Source organism: Oncorhynchus masou, chromosome 32 (assembly GCF_036934945.1).
Source record: "Oncorhynchus masou masou isolate Uvic2021 chromosome 32, UVic_Omas_1.1, whole genome shotgun sequence".
Taxonomy (NCBI): Eukaryota; Metazoa; Chordata; class Actinopteri; order Salmoniformes; family Salmonidae; genus Oncorhynchus; species Oncorhynchus masou.
In genome coordinates this window covers 29,728,814-29,742,335 of record NC_088243.1, presented here as the reverse complement: position 1 = coordinate 29,742,335, position 13,522 = coordinate 29,728,814, and positions in this window count along the sequence as shown.

The following is a 13,522-nucleotide window of genomic DNA, read 5'->3' as shown; positions in this document are numbered from 1 at the left end:
TGTATTTATGTAGAAATGCCTTGGTTTGCCGCGGTTTATGCCTTTTCATGGTGAGCTTGTTAGGCTCTTGATTTACAACAGGGTGTGAGGTGTTAACCACCCCCCCCCCCCCCCCGCGGATGAGAGGGGGTCTGGTTGGAGTTATGTTGCAAAGCTGATCAGACCTATTTGAATCCTCACAGGACAGTCATGTCACGTTCTTAACTCTAACACCAATGTCCTTGAGTTCCCTCTGTGTTTTTGAATAACAACGTGAACCATAGGAAATTACATAATCTTTGAACTCAAGGATGAATAGAAATTACGTGTGCATACGGTATACCTTTTACTCAAGGTTGGAAGTAGATAAGATCTGGTATAAGGTTGCCGATATTACAGTGACCTCATCTGTTCCCTTTTCAGTATTTTAGGCCTCTAATGGATGGAATGGTCCAGTGGGGAGGATGGGGGCGAAAGAGCTCATCAATGAAAGCTGTATAGGGTAGTGAAGTGTGTGAGAATGAGTGAGTGCAGCATGTGTTCCCTGTGTCTGTTCAATAGGGAGGAAAGTTCACCCACGCTCTCAGCATCCGCAGCTGAGCTCAGACTACCCGAAGCAAACTGGAGTCATATTAGTCATCCACCACCCTGGGAATAAAACTTTGTAAATTACTGCAGGATCTATCTGAACTGTGGGAAATCATTTATGTATTTTGTCAATTCCTTTGTTTTGAGGAAAATAAATATGTAGAATATAACTAATATTTCTTCAAAAATCATAGATTTGTCTGTATTTGTATTCACTTTGTTTTGCATATTTAGTCTAAAACATGTCAAGCCAAGGCATTGTGAAGTTGTTTGATTCAGACAGAATCCTATCACTGCTGCTTAACTGTTTGATTGCATGAAAATGAGTGTGTAACATCCAAAGACCTTTCATTTCCCTCTAAAAAATGACAGGGAGGAAATTGAATGGGGCATATCCACATATGACTGAGGGAAGAAAAAAAATAAATGGAAGAGAACAAAATTGATAAGCAACTGTATAGGAGTGGAATGACAAAAGGTCATTAGAAAGCCACTATGTACATTAATAGTTGACCATTCATACATCCGGGACCCATTTTCAACTGTGTATCATGACTGTGATTGAATACCTGTCATAATTGCCTGCATGCGGACAACATTGGCCTGCAAATGCCATCCTCGGTTGCTAGCATGTTCCTGATATCAGTTACTCTCACATTAGTTAGCTGTGTTCATGAATTTCACTATGTATTTACATGATTGACCATGTATTATTCTTCACAGTGCTAAAAGCCTTAAAATATCACCTCAGGGAAGTTAATTGGTTTTGAGTTCAAAGAAAAGTCTATTTTTTTTTCATCTAAATTATATAATTGCCATGTATAGCTCTGAATTCGGCAGTTTTGACCTTCGCAATGTTGGCTGAGAGAGTCAATGTTCTCAAGTCTGTTTTATCAGCTATTACGGAAGCATAGTTCATTCTGTGGAATTCTTTCTTCGGACACACTATTTTATTGCCTGAGGCATATCACATTACCAAGGATGGTTTCAGTAACACTGGGGAAACCTAATGAGCCTCATCATTAACAAACTGTAGCAGCTAACTCTTCATCTCTGTGGCAACAGTATAACCACAGATATCTTGTGAAAACATCCTCCTAAAAAAGGGTGAATTGTGAAATACTGTCTTATTAGTGTGATAACTGCAAACTTCACAACAAGCTATTCTGTGAAAATGTAGTTGTATAGATTACAGACACTGTAATGCTGTTTGATGTTGATCCAGATATGATTATTTTATGCTAGTGTGTCATTTAATGTATATTTAATTACTACATTAATGTTACACAGTGATACATTCAAGGTCCATTGCAGTGGCAACCCGTCATTCAGGGCAGAGCCCCACCTGTTTTGAGCCCCACATTTGTAGCAATTTTTTTTAATATAAAAAATATATAAACTACCGTTCAAAAGTTTAGGGTCACAAAACAGAGCAAACTGTCTCTAACCAGAATAGAAATAGGAGTGGGAGGCCCGGTGAACAACTGAGCAAGAGGACAAGTACATTAGTGTGTCTAGTTTGAGAAACATATGCCTCACAAGTCATTAACTGGCAGCTTCATTAAAAGGTACCCACAAAACACCAGTATCAATGTCAACCGTGAGGAGGCGACTCCGGGATGCTGGCCTTGTCACCCACTTCCCTTGAAAAACAGTTTGCCCTACAGCCAATTCTGTCGAATCAAAAGAATTTGCAAAAAACAGTCCGATTTCGACAGAAATATGGCTGAGACGCAAAGAAAGTTCAAGGAGAGGGGCTACAAGAATGATCAGATTAATATTGCCATTGAGAAAATTCAAAACAAAACGAGACATGACCTTTTTCAAGGTAAATCTCGCAAAAAGACGCATTCTTGCATTCTAACTACCCGTTATTCAAAGTGCTCTGAACAAATTAAGGGAATTGTTCACAAACATTGGCACATCCTAAAATCCGATGATAGTCTTGGTAATGTGTTTTGTCGTATTCCGGGGCAGAAATCTCAGAGACCAATTGGTAAACTCTGATTTACCACCCCAAGATATTCCTCGTCTATTTGCGCCCCTACTGGATGGAAATTACAAATGTAATGGCTGTGCTCAATGCAATGGCACTTATAAATGTAGATCCTTCAAACACCCACAAACAGGGAAATCGATCCCAATAAAAGGTGTTATTACGTGCTCCACTAAGGCAGTTATTTATCTTATAACTTGTCCTTGTGGTAAAAATTATGTAGGTAAAACAAAGCGCGAATTAAAAGTACGTATCTAGAGCACCGTAGCACCATTAGGTGTAAAAACTTGACTTATCCAGTTGCGGCCCACTTCTTGGAGGCAGGCCACTCGATTTCGTCACTGCGTTATATTGGATCGAACATGTCACCCTCCCTAGGAGAGGGGTTGCCTGGATCCTCTGTCCAGTGCCATTCTGATTTTGCCATTGTTTTCCCAAATTAATCTTAATGCTGTTCTTTGTATGACATTTTAATATTTGATTATTAACCAATGATATTAGGCCACTCCTGGCCATGATTACAGACACCTGTGTCCTTTGACACTATTGAGTCATCCCCAGTGTTTGTGTCTGATGAGATATGGCGTTTTTTAAATTTTTGCAACTCTGCCTTTTATTTTTATTTTAGAAGGCCAGAAGGTGTGCGTTTCTTTTTCCCTAGACAGAATCCCGGAGTCGCCTCTTCAATGTTGACGTTGAGACTGTTGTTTTGTGGGTACTGTTTAATGAAGCTGCCAGTTGAGGACTTGTGAGGCATCTGCTCCTCAAACTAGACACTCTAATGTACTTGTCCTCTTGCTCAGTTGTGCACCAGGGCCTCCCACTCCTCTTTCTATTCTGGTTAGAGACAGTTTGCGCTGTTCTGTGAAGGGAGTAGTACACAGCGTTGCTCGAGATCTTCAGTTTCTTGGCAAATTCTCGCATGAAATAGCCTTCATTTCTCAGAACAAGAATAGACTGACGAGTTTCAGAAGAAAGTTCTTTGTTTCTGTTATTTTGAGTGTGTAATCGAACCCACAAATGCTGAAGCTCCAGATATTCAACTAGTCTAATGAAGGCCAGTTTTATTGCTTCTTTAAATCAGCACAACAGTTTTCACCTGTTTCTAATGATAAATTAGCCTTTTAAAATGATAAACTTGGATTAGCTAACACAATGTGCCATTGGAGCACAGGAGTGATGGTTGCTGATAATGGGCCTCTGTACACCTATATAGATATTCCATAAAAAATCATTAGTGTCCAGCTACAATAGTCATTTACAACAATAACAATGTCTACACTGTATTTTTGATCAATTATATGTTATTTTAATGGACAACAAATGTGCTTTTCTTTAAAAAGCAAGGAAATGTCTAAGTGACCCCAAACTTTTGAACGGTAGTGTGTATATTTTTTGGGGGGCCTTGCCTGTTTTGCATGATATTTTGACATTAATACGTGTCACATATCAGTTTGTAAACAATGTCAACAACAAAAAATGTATAATTCAGTTAATAAAGCTGCTTACACACATGGTCTCATAACACAAGGTGAGACCCAGATGCAGACACAGGATGCAGATGGTTTGATCAATTTGATTAGCATTACGCCGTATTCAATGTTTATTAATCCAAAGGGGTAGACAAGAGAATGGTCGTGGACAGGAAAAAGGTCAAAACCAGATCAGAGTCCAGGAGGTACAGAGTGGCAGACAGACTCATGGTCAAGGCAGGTAGAAAGGTCAGGCAGGTGGGTACAGAGTCCAGAAACAGGCAAGGGTCAAAACCGGGAGGACTAGAAAAAGGAGAATAGCAAAAACCAGGAGAACGGGAAAAATGCTGGTTTCCTTGGAAAAACATACAAGATGAACTCAGTGAAACCTGGAGGGGTTGGAGACAATCACAAGGACAGGTGAAACAGATTGACACTCTTTTTTTGTTTGCTTGAGTAAGGCAGCTCCAAAATGCAGGTTTTTCTACCTAGCGCAGTGCTTTCTGTGGTGGTGAGTCGATCCAGCAGGAAAAAGGAGCATTACGCCACTCAGTGTTCTGTCACTCATGGGAACAGTACTTCGTCGCCAAGTTTAAGTGCTTAGTAAGGGTAGACATCCAAAATTTCAGCCCTTTGGGTCCTGCCATAGAGTTATATTACAAGTGCCCTTCCAAGGAGGCTCAAGGTCATTGGCCACAAATAAAATTACGTCAAATCACGTTATATGTATAGTAGCTTTGATTGGACTGATCATGTCAACATCTTACTTTCAAAGTCTTAGCTAGCAGTCATCATCATGAATCAAGTCGACAATCTACTGGCAAATCTTTTTTAATCCTTGTCGTATGAAGAGAAATAATGAAGAGAAATTATAGATAAAACGTATCGGTGCTCCATTGGACATAAAGATTACACAACAAGTTGGAAATGGCAAATTCAACAATGAGTCTTTTGGAAAGAATCCGTGGCTAACTGCAAGCATTGCAACACAACCACTAACATTAGCCTGCTACTCCAATGTCGATATTCAAGTAATAATAAGGAATTCCCCTCGACCACGCTCACAAATTGGAGAAAACAAACAATCTTTCCCATTGTCCTCCATAGAGCCTACTTCGCCGTCAATTCTGAGTTACACAGAAATACAGAAAAGCTGCTGTGTTGTTCAATGCACATGTAACCAGGCCAAAAATCCCAACCTAGAGTTTGCATTGCTCCCACATAAGGAAATAATGCCCATGAGAAGAGCCCTGTGGCTTCAGGCTACACACCGAGTATACCAAACATTAGGAACACCTTCATAGTATTGAGTGGCACCCACCCCTTTTGCCCTCAGAACAGACTCAAATCGTCGGGGCACGGACTCTACAAGGTGTCGAAAGTGTTCCACAGGGATGATGGCCCATTTTGACTCCAATGCTTCCCACAGTTGTGTCAAGTTGGCTGGATGTTCTTTGGGTGGTGGCCCATTCTTGATACACCCGGGAAACTGTTGAGCGTGAAAAACTCAGTAGCTTTGCAGTTCTTGACACAAATCGGTGCACCTGGCACATACTCCCATACCCTGTTCAAAGGCCCTTAAATATTTTGTCTTGCTCATTCACCCTCTGAATGGCACACACACAATCCATGTCTCAATTGTCTCAAGGCTTAAAAATCCTTCTTTAACCTCCAATTCATCGACACCAGTGGTTCCCAAACTTTTTATAGTCCCGTACCCCTTCAAACATTCAACCTCTTGCTGCATACCCCCTCTAGCACCAGGGTCAGCTCACTCTCAAATGTTGTTTTTGCCATCATTGTCAGCCTGCCACACACACACTATGCAATACATTTATTAAACATAAGAATAAGTTTGTGGGAAGTGACAAAGAGCTCGTATAGGACCATGGCACAAATAATAATATAATAATAATCAATAATTTAGCTCTTTATTTAACAAATAATAACGTATTTGTTCATCAAAAATTGTGAATAACTCACCACAGGTTAATGAGAAGGGTGTGCTTGAAAGGATCCACATAACTGCAATGTTGGGTTGTATTGGAGAGAGTCTCAGTCTTAAATCATTTTCCACACACAGTCTGTGCCTGTATTTAGTTTTCATGCTAGTGAGGGCCGAGAATCCACTCTCACATAGCTACGTGGTTGCAAAGCGCATCAGTGACTTAACAGCGCGATTTGCCAAGGCAGGATACTCTGAGCACAGTCCAATTCAGAAATCTGGCAGTGGCTTCTGATTAAATTCAATTTTCACAGAACCGCTTGTTGCAACTTCGATGAGGCTCTCTTGTTCAGATATTGGTAAGTGGACTGGAGAAAGGGCATGAAAGGGATAATGAATATTTTGTTTGTGTCATCCGTTTTGGGAAGGTACCTGCATAATTGCACACCCAACTCACTCAGGTGCTTCGCTATATCACATTTGACATTGTCCATAAGTTTGAGTTAATTTGCACACAAAAAATCATACAATGATGGAAAGACCTGTGTGTTGTCCTTGTTAAATGCAGACAGAGAAGAGCTCCAACTTCTTAATCATAGCCCCCATTTTGTCCCGCACATTGAATATAGTTTCGGAGAGTCCCTGTAATCCTAGATTCAGATCATTCAGGCGATGAAAAAACATCACCCAGATCAGCCAGTCATGTGAGAAACTCGTCATCATGCAAGCGGTCAGACAAGTGAAAATTATGTTCAGTAAAGAAAACTTTAAGCTCGTCTCTCAATTTAAAAAAACCTGTCAATACTTTGCCCCTTGAAAACCATCGCATTTCTGTATGTTGTAAAAGCGTTACATGGTCACTGCCCATATCATTGCATAGTGCAGATAATACACAAGAGTTCAGGGGCCTTGCTTTAACAAAGTTAACCATTTTCACTGTAGTGTCAAAAATATCTTTCAAGCTGTCAGGCATTCCCTTGGCAGCAAGAGCCTCTCAGTGGATGCTGCAGTGAACCCAAGTAGCGTCGGGAGCAACTGCTTGCACGCGCTTTACCACTCCACTATGTCTCCCTGTCATGGTTTTTGCACCATCAGTACAGATACCAACACACCTTGACCAGCAAAGTCCATTTGATGTCACAAAGCTGTCCAGTACTTTAAAAATATCCTCTCCTGTTGTCCTGGTTTCCAGTGGTTTGCAGAAGAGGATGTCTTCCATAATTGACCCCCCATAAACATAACGGACATATACCAGGAGCTGTGCCAGGCCCGCCATGCCTGTTGACTCGTCCAGCTGTAACGCATATAATTCACTGGCTTGTATGAGAAGCAGTAATTGTTTCAAAACATCTCCTGCCATGTCACTGATGCGTCATGAAACAGTGTTGTTTGATGAAGACATAGTCTGTATAGTTTTTTTGGCCTTTTCCCCCAGCATTGTCCAAGCCATATCCGTAGCAGCAGGAAGAATGAAGTCCTCCACACTAGTATGGGGCTTGCCTGTCCTAGCCACTCTGTAGCTCACCATATAAAACGCTTTTAGACCCTTCTTATTAATGGTATCTATGGCTTTTAAACATGTCTTACTACTTGAATGTTGTCTTTATTATCGCTCAAAAAACTCCCTTGGCTTATTTTTCAAATTGTCATGTTTTGTTTCTAAATGTCTGTGCAAGAGTGAAGGTTTCATTGAGTTGTGAGATAATGCTTTTGCACATATAACACACTGTGGCTGAGGAAAGGCACTACTCCCAATATAAGTGAACCCCAAATCAATGTAGTTCTCATCATATTTGCGCCTCTTCAATGGTCCAATGCCCCTGTCTGTTATTCAGTGCTTTCCCGGATAAGGGGACAGTAGCTCTTCGGCTGCATCAGACTCACAACTGTTAGTGTCCATGCTAGCTGGGCTAACAACAAATGTAGAATTACTGATGCTAGCATTGGATGTGTTCGTGGAAACAGAACAGCTTGTGTCGTCGACAGGTGCAGGTGTAGTACTGTTGGTAGTAGCAGTACTACCAGTAGAGCTGGTATGTGTCTCTATGACTGCGGGCCTTACTTTTTTTAACCCTTTATACATTTTTGAGCAAACGGAATGAGCAGCAGCTACGTTTGGCTACATATGGACCTTTAGTGAAATTCCCGCTGAGAGAGTAACGGTTATTGTGATTGGATGTTAATTATTTGACTACCTGTATTTGACATTGTGTTGCTATTTCGCTGAACACTAGATTGTTTAATTTGTATTTTTGGCAGTGAGATGAGGCTACTCAGGTGAGAGAAAAAAACTCACCCAAATGTATAGCCCCGTTGGAAAATATAAATGGACAGTTTGAAAATGTGAGAAAAAAGAAATTCAACACATTTTGTGAAATTATAATTTTATTTGGCATACCCCCGATGGCAGTGCAGGGGTACACCATACCCCAGTTTGGGAATACCTGATCTACACTGATTGAAGTGGATTTAACAAGTGACATCAATAAGGGATCATAGCTTTCACCTGGATTCACCTGGTCGGTCTATGTCATGGAAAGAGCACACTCAGTGACTATCAATTGTTTAGCTGGAATGGAATGTTCGTATCCTATATATTTTAATGTGATATGAGGTTGTCTCACGTAGCTATCTTAGGATAAATGCACTGACTGTAAATCACTTTGGATTAAGGCATTCTGCAAAATGCCAAACATTTAAAATGTTAATATACATACAATTTCTGAAAATGTATGTTTATCGTTTTGGAATTAAAATTTTCAATTATATGATGTTTTCTTCACACATTCAACATTATTATTGACCTGTTTTATGATATTATTTCCACAGATAAACTGGGCTGAGCAGACCAAATACAATGTTAAAGCATTGTATGCAATGTTAAAGCATGCATCCATGTTCATGGTTTGGAGAGCAGTCATATTATATTTAAATAATGTTATCATTGAGGATACAATGAAGGTTCTATTGTCAAATGGGTGGATAGACAGCATATTGAAAATAGAAACTACTGCAGCCCTATTCTCTACACATCAATCTAATTATGACTTAAATCCAGCAACATGACACCCTTACCTCCCCAATGCGTTTAGTTGTCAACCAACTATTTTCAACCAGCCAGACTCAAAGAAAAAGTAACCCTCTTTCTTACGTTATGATTTAAAATTCATAAAATGTCACATTTGGATTTATTCAATTAGTTTAGGTCTTGGAAACTACTTGGCAGCTCCTATTGCTGGCCTCCTAATGACAGAAATATAAATAAAATGGAAATTCGCATGGCACTGTACTGTGGCCCCAGTATTTGCTTTATCTTTGTGAGACACACAACTCAAGAATTCTCTTTGGTTTTGAAGCCAATCAGTACTCCCCAAACACTCCATCCTCTTTAGAAAGAAGGAAACAAAGACATGCAGATTCAGCAGCCCAGCTATCAGCATCAGTCTCTAATAAAGCCCGCTTCTTGTGAGAGCCACAGCTTCACTTCAGAGTCCAGTGCGTCTTTGAACATGTTCACGTGCATGCTTATCTGCCCTCACACCTTTGTCGCACAGCAACATGTTCCTGTCCATGGCGACAGCATTAGCCGGGACATTCTCTGGGCAGATAACTGGCTAGCAGCACATCTTGGGCTTTACTTATCTCTCCCAGGCAACAAGGAAATTCTGTCTATCTCTTTTCGCTTTTTATCCTTTCCATGATAGGCAGAGACTGGACACTTTTGTGCTCTGAGCGTCCCCCCAAACTGCTGTCTTATGCCAGCTGTGGAGTGATGCGAGTCTAACGCAGCCGAGAGATAAGAGGGACAGAGGGATGGGAAGGTTTCTGATTACCTGCTACTATTACTATGTTTGAGTTAGCAGCACACATCATGTCAAAATGAGGCTGGCTTGGTGGATCAGGTTTTGGGTGATTTATTCTTATATGGTATTATTGAAGTGAACTGGAACTAACACTCTTTTAGTCTGGCAGATGACACAAACTGGCTCTCAGAACTGCCCACAGATGGCCTGCTGAAAATACCCAGCTCAGAGGGTTTTGCTGGGGGAGGGAAAGTAGGGCTGCTGGTGTCTTGCCACACATCATACATCTTTTTAGGCCATGCTGTCAATGCTAACTGTACAAGATATTTTCATGATTCAAGTAGTGGCCAGCCCAGGCAAGAATTATAAAGACTTGTGTCCAGCTGAGCTGTGTAGTGGAGGTGGAAGTTATCCAGGGACAGAAGCCTGACTTTCAATTTAAACATGATTAGATTACTGTCATCTTATCCATTCACCATATTCTCACATCCATAGTGTGACAATTAGAACGTAACATCAAGTACCACTGCCTGGGAAGCTTATGGCTACATAAGTAGACTAAAGTGAACCTTCACTCTGTCTCTTGACACTAGTTACGGTTACTCACTTGTTTGATTACTGTATGTCCCTGTTCCTTCCCCTTTATAAACAGTCACCTCTGTCATAGACTCTAATCGAAAGTACTGAAAGGCTAAATGTAAAAAATAAAGTGTTAAAGCTGAGAACAAACTCTGGATATTAAATTCAGTTTATGGGAAATGTGGATTGTAGTACAAAAAGTGTCCTTATTCAGATATCATTGTCTGATCCTGTCTCCATGTCTTGGTAAAATAACCCCTGGAAATTAAGACAGCCCTGATCTCAGACAACTCATTAGTTATCCACATGATCTCAGACAACTCATTAGTTATCCCCCTGATCTCAGACAACTCAATAGTTATCCACATGATCTCAGACAACTCAATAGTTATCCACATGATCTCAGACAACTCATTAGTTATCCCCCTGATCTCAGACAACTCAATAGTTATCCACATGATCTCAGACAACTCAATAGTTATCCACATGATCTCAGACAACTCAATAGTTATCCCCCTGATCTCAGACAACTCAATAGTTATCCACATGATCTCAGACAACTCATTAGTTATCCACATGATCTCAGACAACTCAATAGTTATCCACATGATCTCAGACAACTCAATAGTTATCCACATGATCTCAGACAACTCAATAGTTATCCACATGATCTCAGACAACTCAATAGTTATCCACATGATCTCAGACAACTCAATAGTTATCCACATGATCTCAGACAACTCAATAGTTATCCACATGATCTCAGACAACTCAATAGTTATCCACATGATCTCAGACAACTCAATAGTTATCCACATGATCTCAGACAACTCATTAGTTATCCACATGATCTCAGACAACTCAATAGTTATCCACATGATCTCAGACAACTCATTAGTTATCCACATGATCTCAGACAACTCATTAGTTATCCACATGATCTCAGACAACTCAATAGTTATCCACATGATCTCAGACAACTCAATAGTTATCCACATGATCTCAGACAACTCAATAGTTATCCACATGATCTCAGACAACTCAATAGTTATCCACATGATCTCAGACAACTCAATAGTTATCCACATGATCTCAGACAACTCAATAGTTATCCCCCTGATCTCAGACAACTCATTAGTTATCCACATGATCTCAGAAAACTCATTAGTTATCCTCATGATCTCAGACAACTCATTAGTTATCCACATGATCTCAGACAACTCAATAGTTATCCCCCTGATCTCAGACAACTCATTAGTTATCCACATGATCTCAGAAAACTCATTAGTTATCCCCCTGATCTCAGACAACTCATTAGTTATCCACATGATCTCAGAAAACTCATTAGTTATCCACATGATCTCAGACAACTCAATAGTTATCCCCCTGATCTCAGACAACTCAATAGTTATCCACATGATCTCAGACAACTCAATAGTTATCCACATGATCTCAGACAACTCAATAGTTATCCACATGATCTCAGACAACTCAATAGTTATCCACATGATCTCAGACAACTCATTAGTTATCCACATGATCTCAGACAACTCAATAGTTATCCACATGATCTCAGACAACTCACTAGTTATCCACATGATCTCAGACAACTCAATAGTTATCCACATGATCTCAGACAACTCATTAGTTATCCACATGATCTCAGACAACTCAATAGTTATCCACATGATCTCAGAAAACTCATTAGTTATCCACATGATCTCAGACAACTCATTAGTTATCCACATGATCTCAGACAACTCATTAGTTATCCACATGATCTCAGACAACTCATTAGTTATCCACATGATCTCAGACAACTCAATAGTTATCCACATGATCTCAGACAACTCATTAGTTATCCACATGATCTCAGACAACTCATTAGTTATCCACATGATCTCAGACAACTCAATAGTTATCCCCCTGATCTCAGACAACTCATTAGTTATCCCCCTGATCTCGGACCTCTACGGACTACTATGACATGAGGGACACTAACCCTAGCTTCATGTCCACACCCCAGCTCAAACCTAACCCTAGCTTCATGTCCACACCCCAGCTCAAACCTAACCCTAGCTTCATGTCCACACCCCAGCTCAAACCTAACCCTAGCTTCATGTCTAAACACCAGTTCAAACCTAACCCTAGCTTCATGTCTAAACCCCAGCTCAGCCCTAACCCTAGCTTCATGTCCACACCCCAGCTCAAATCTAACCCTAGCTTCATGTCCACACCCCAGCTCAGCCCTAACCCTAGCTTCATGTCCAAACCACAGCTCAAGCCTAACCCTAGCTTCATGTCCACACCCCAGCTCAACCCTAACCCTAACCCTAGCTTCATGTCCACACCCCAGCTCAACCCTAACCCTAACCCTAGCTTCATGTCCAATCCCCAGCTCAAACCTAACCCTAACCCTAGCTTCATGTCCAAACCACAGCTCAAGCCTAACCCTAGCTTCATGTCCACACCCCAGCTCAACCCTAACCCTAACCCTAGCTTCATGTCCACACCCCAGCTCAACCCTAACCCTAACCCTAGCTTCATGTCCAATCCCCAGCTCAAACCTAACCCTAACCCTAGCTTCATGTCCAAACCACAGCTCAAGCCTAACCCTAACCCTAGCTTCATGTCCACACCCCAGCTCAGCACTAACCCTAGCTTCATGTCCAATCCCAAGCTCAGCTCAGCCCTAACCCTAGCTTCATGTCCACACCCCAGCTCAACCCTAACCCTAACCCTAGCTTCATGTCCAATCCCCAGCTCAAACCTAACCCTAACCCTAGCTTCATGTCCAATCCCCAGCTCAAACCTAACCCTAGCTTCATGTCCAATCCCAAGCTCAGCTCAGCCCTAACCCTAGCTTCATGTCCACACCCCAGCTCAACCCTAACCCTAACCCTAGCTTCATGTCCAATCCCCAGCTCAAACCTAACCCTAACCCTAGCTTCATGTCCAATCCCCAGCTCAAACCTAACCCTAACTTCATGTCCACATCCCAGCTCAGCCCTAACCCTAGCATCATGTCCACACCCAAGCTCAAACCTAACCCTAACTTCATGTCCACATCCCAGCTCAGCCCTAACCCTAGCATCATGTCCAAACCTCCCCTCAGCCCTAACCCTAACCCTAGCATAACCCTAACCCTAGCCTTATGTCC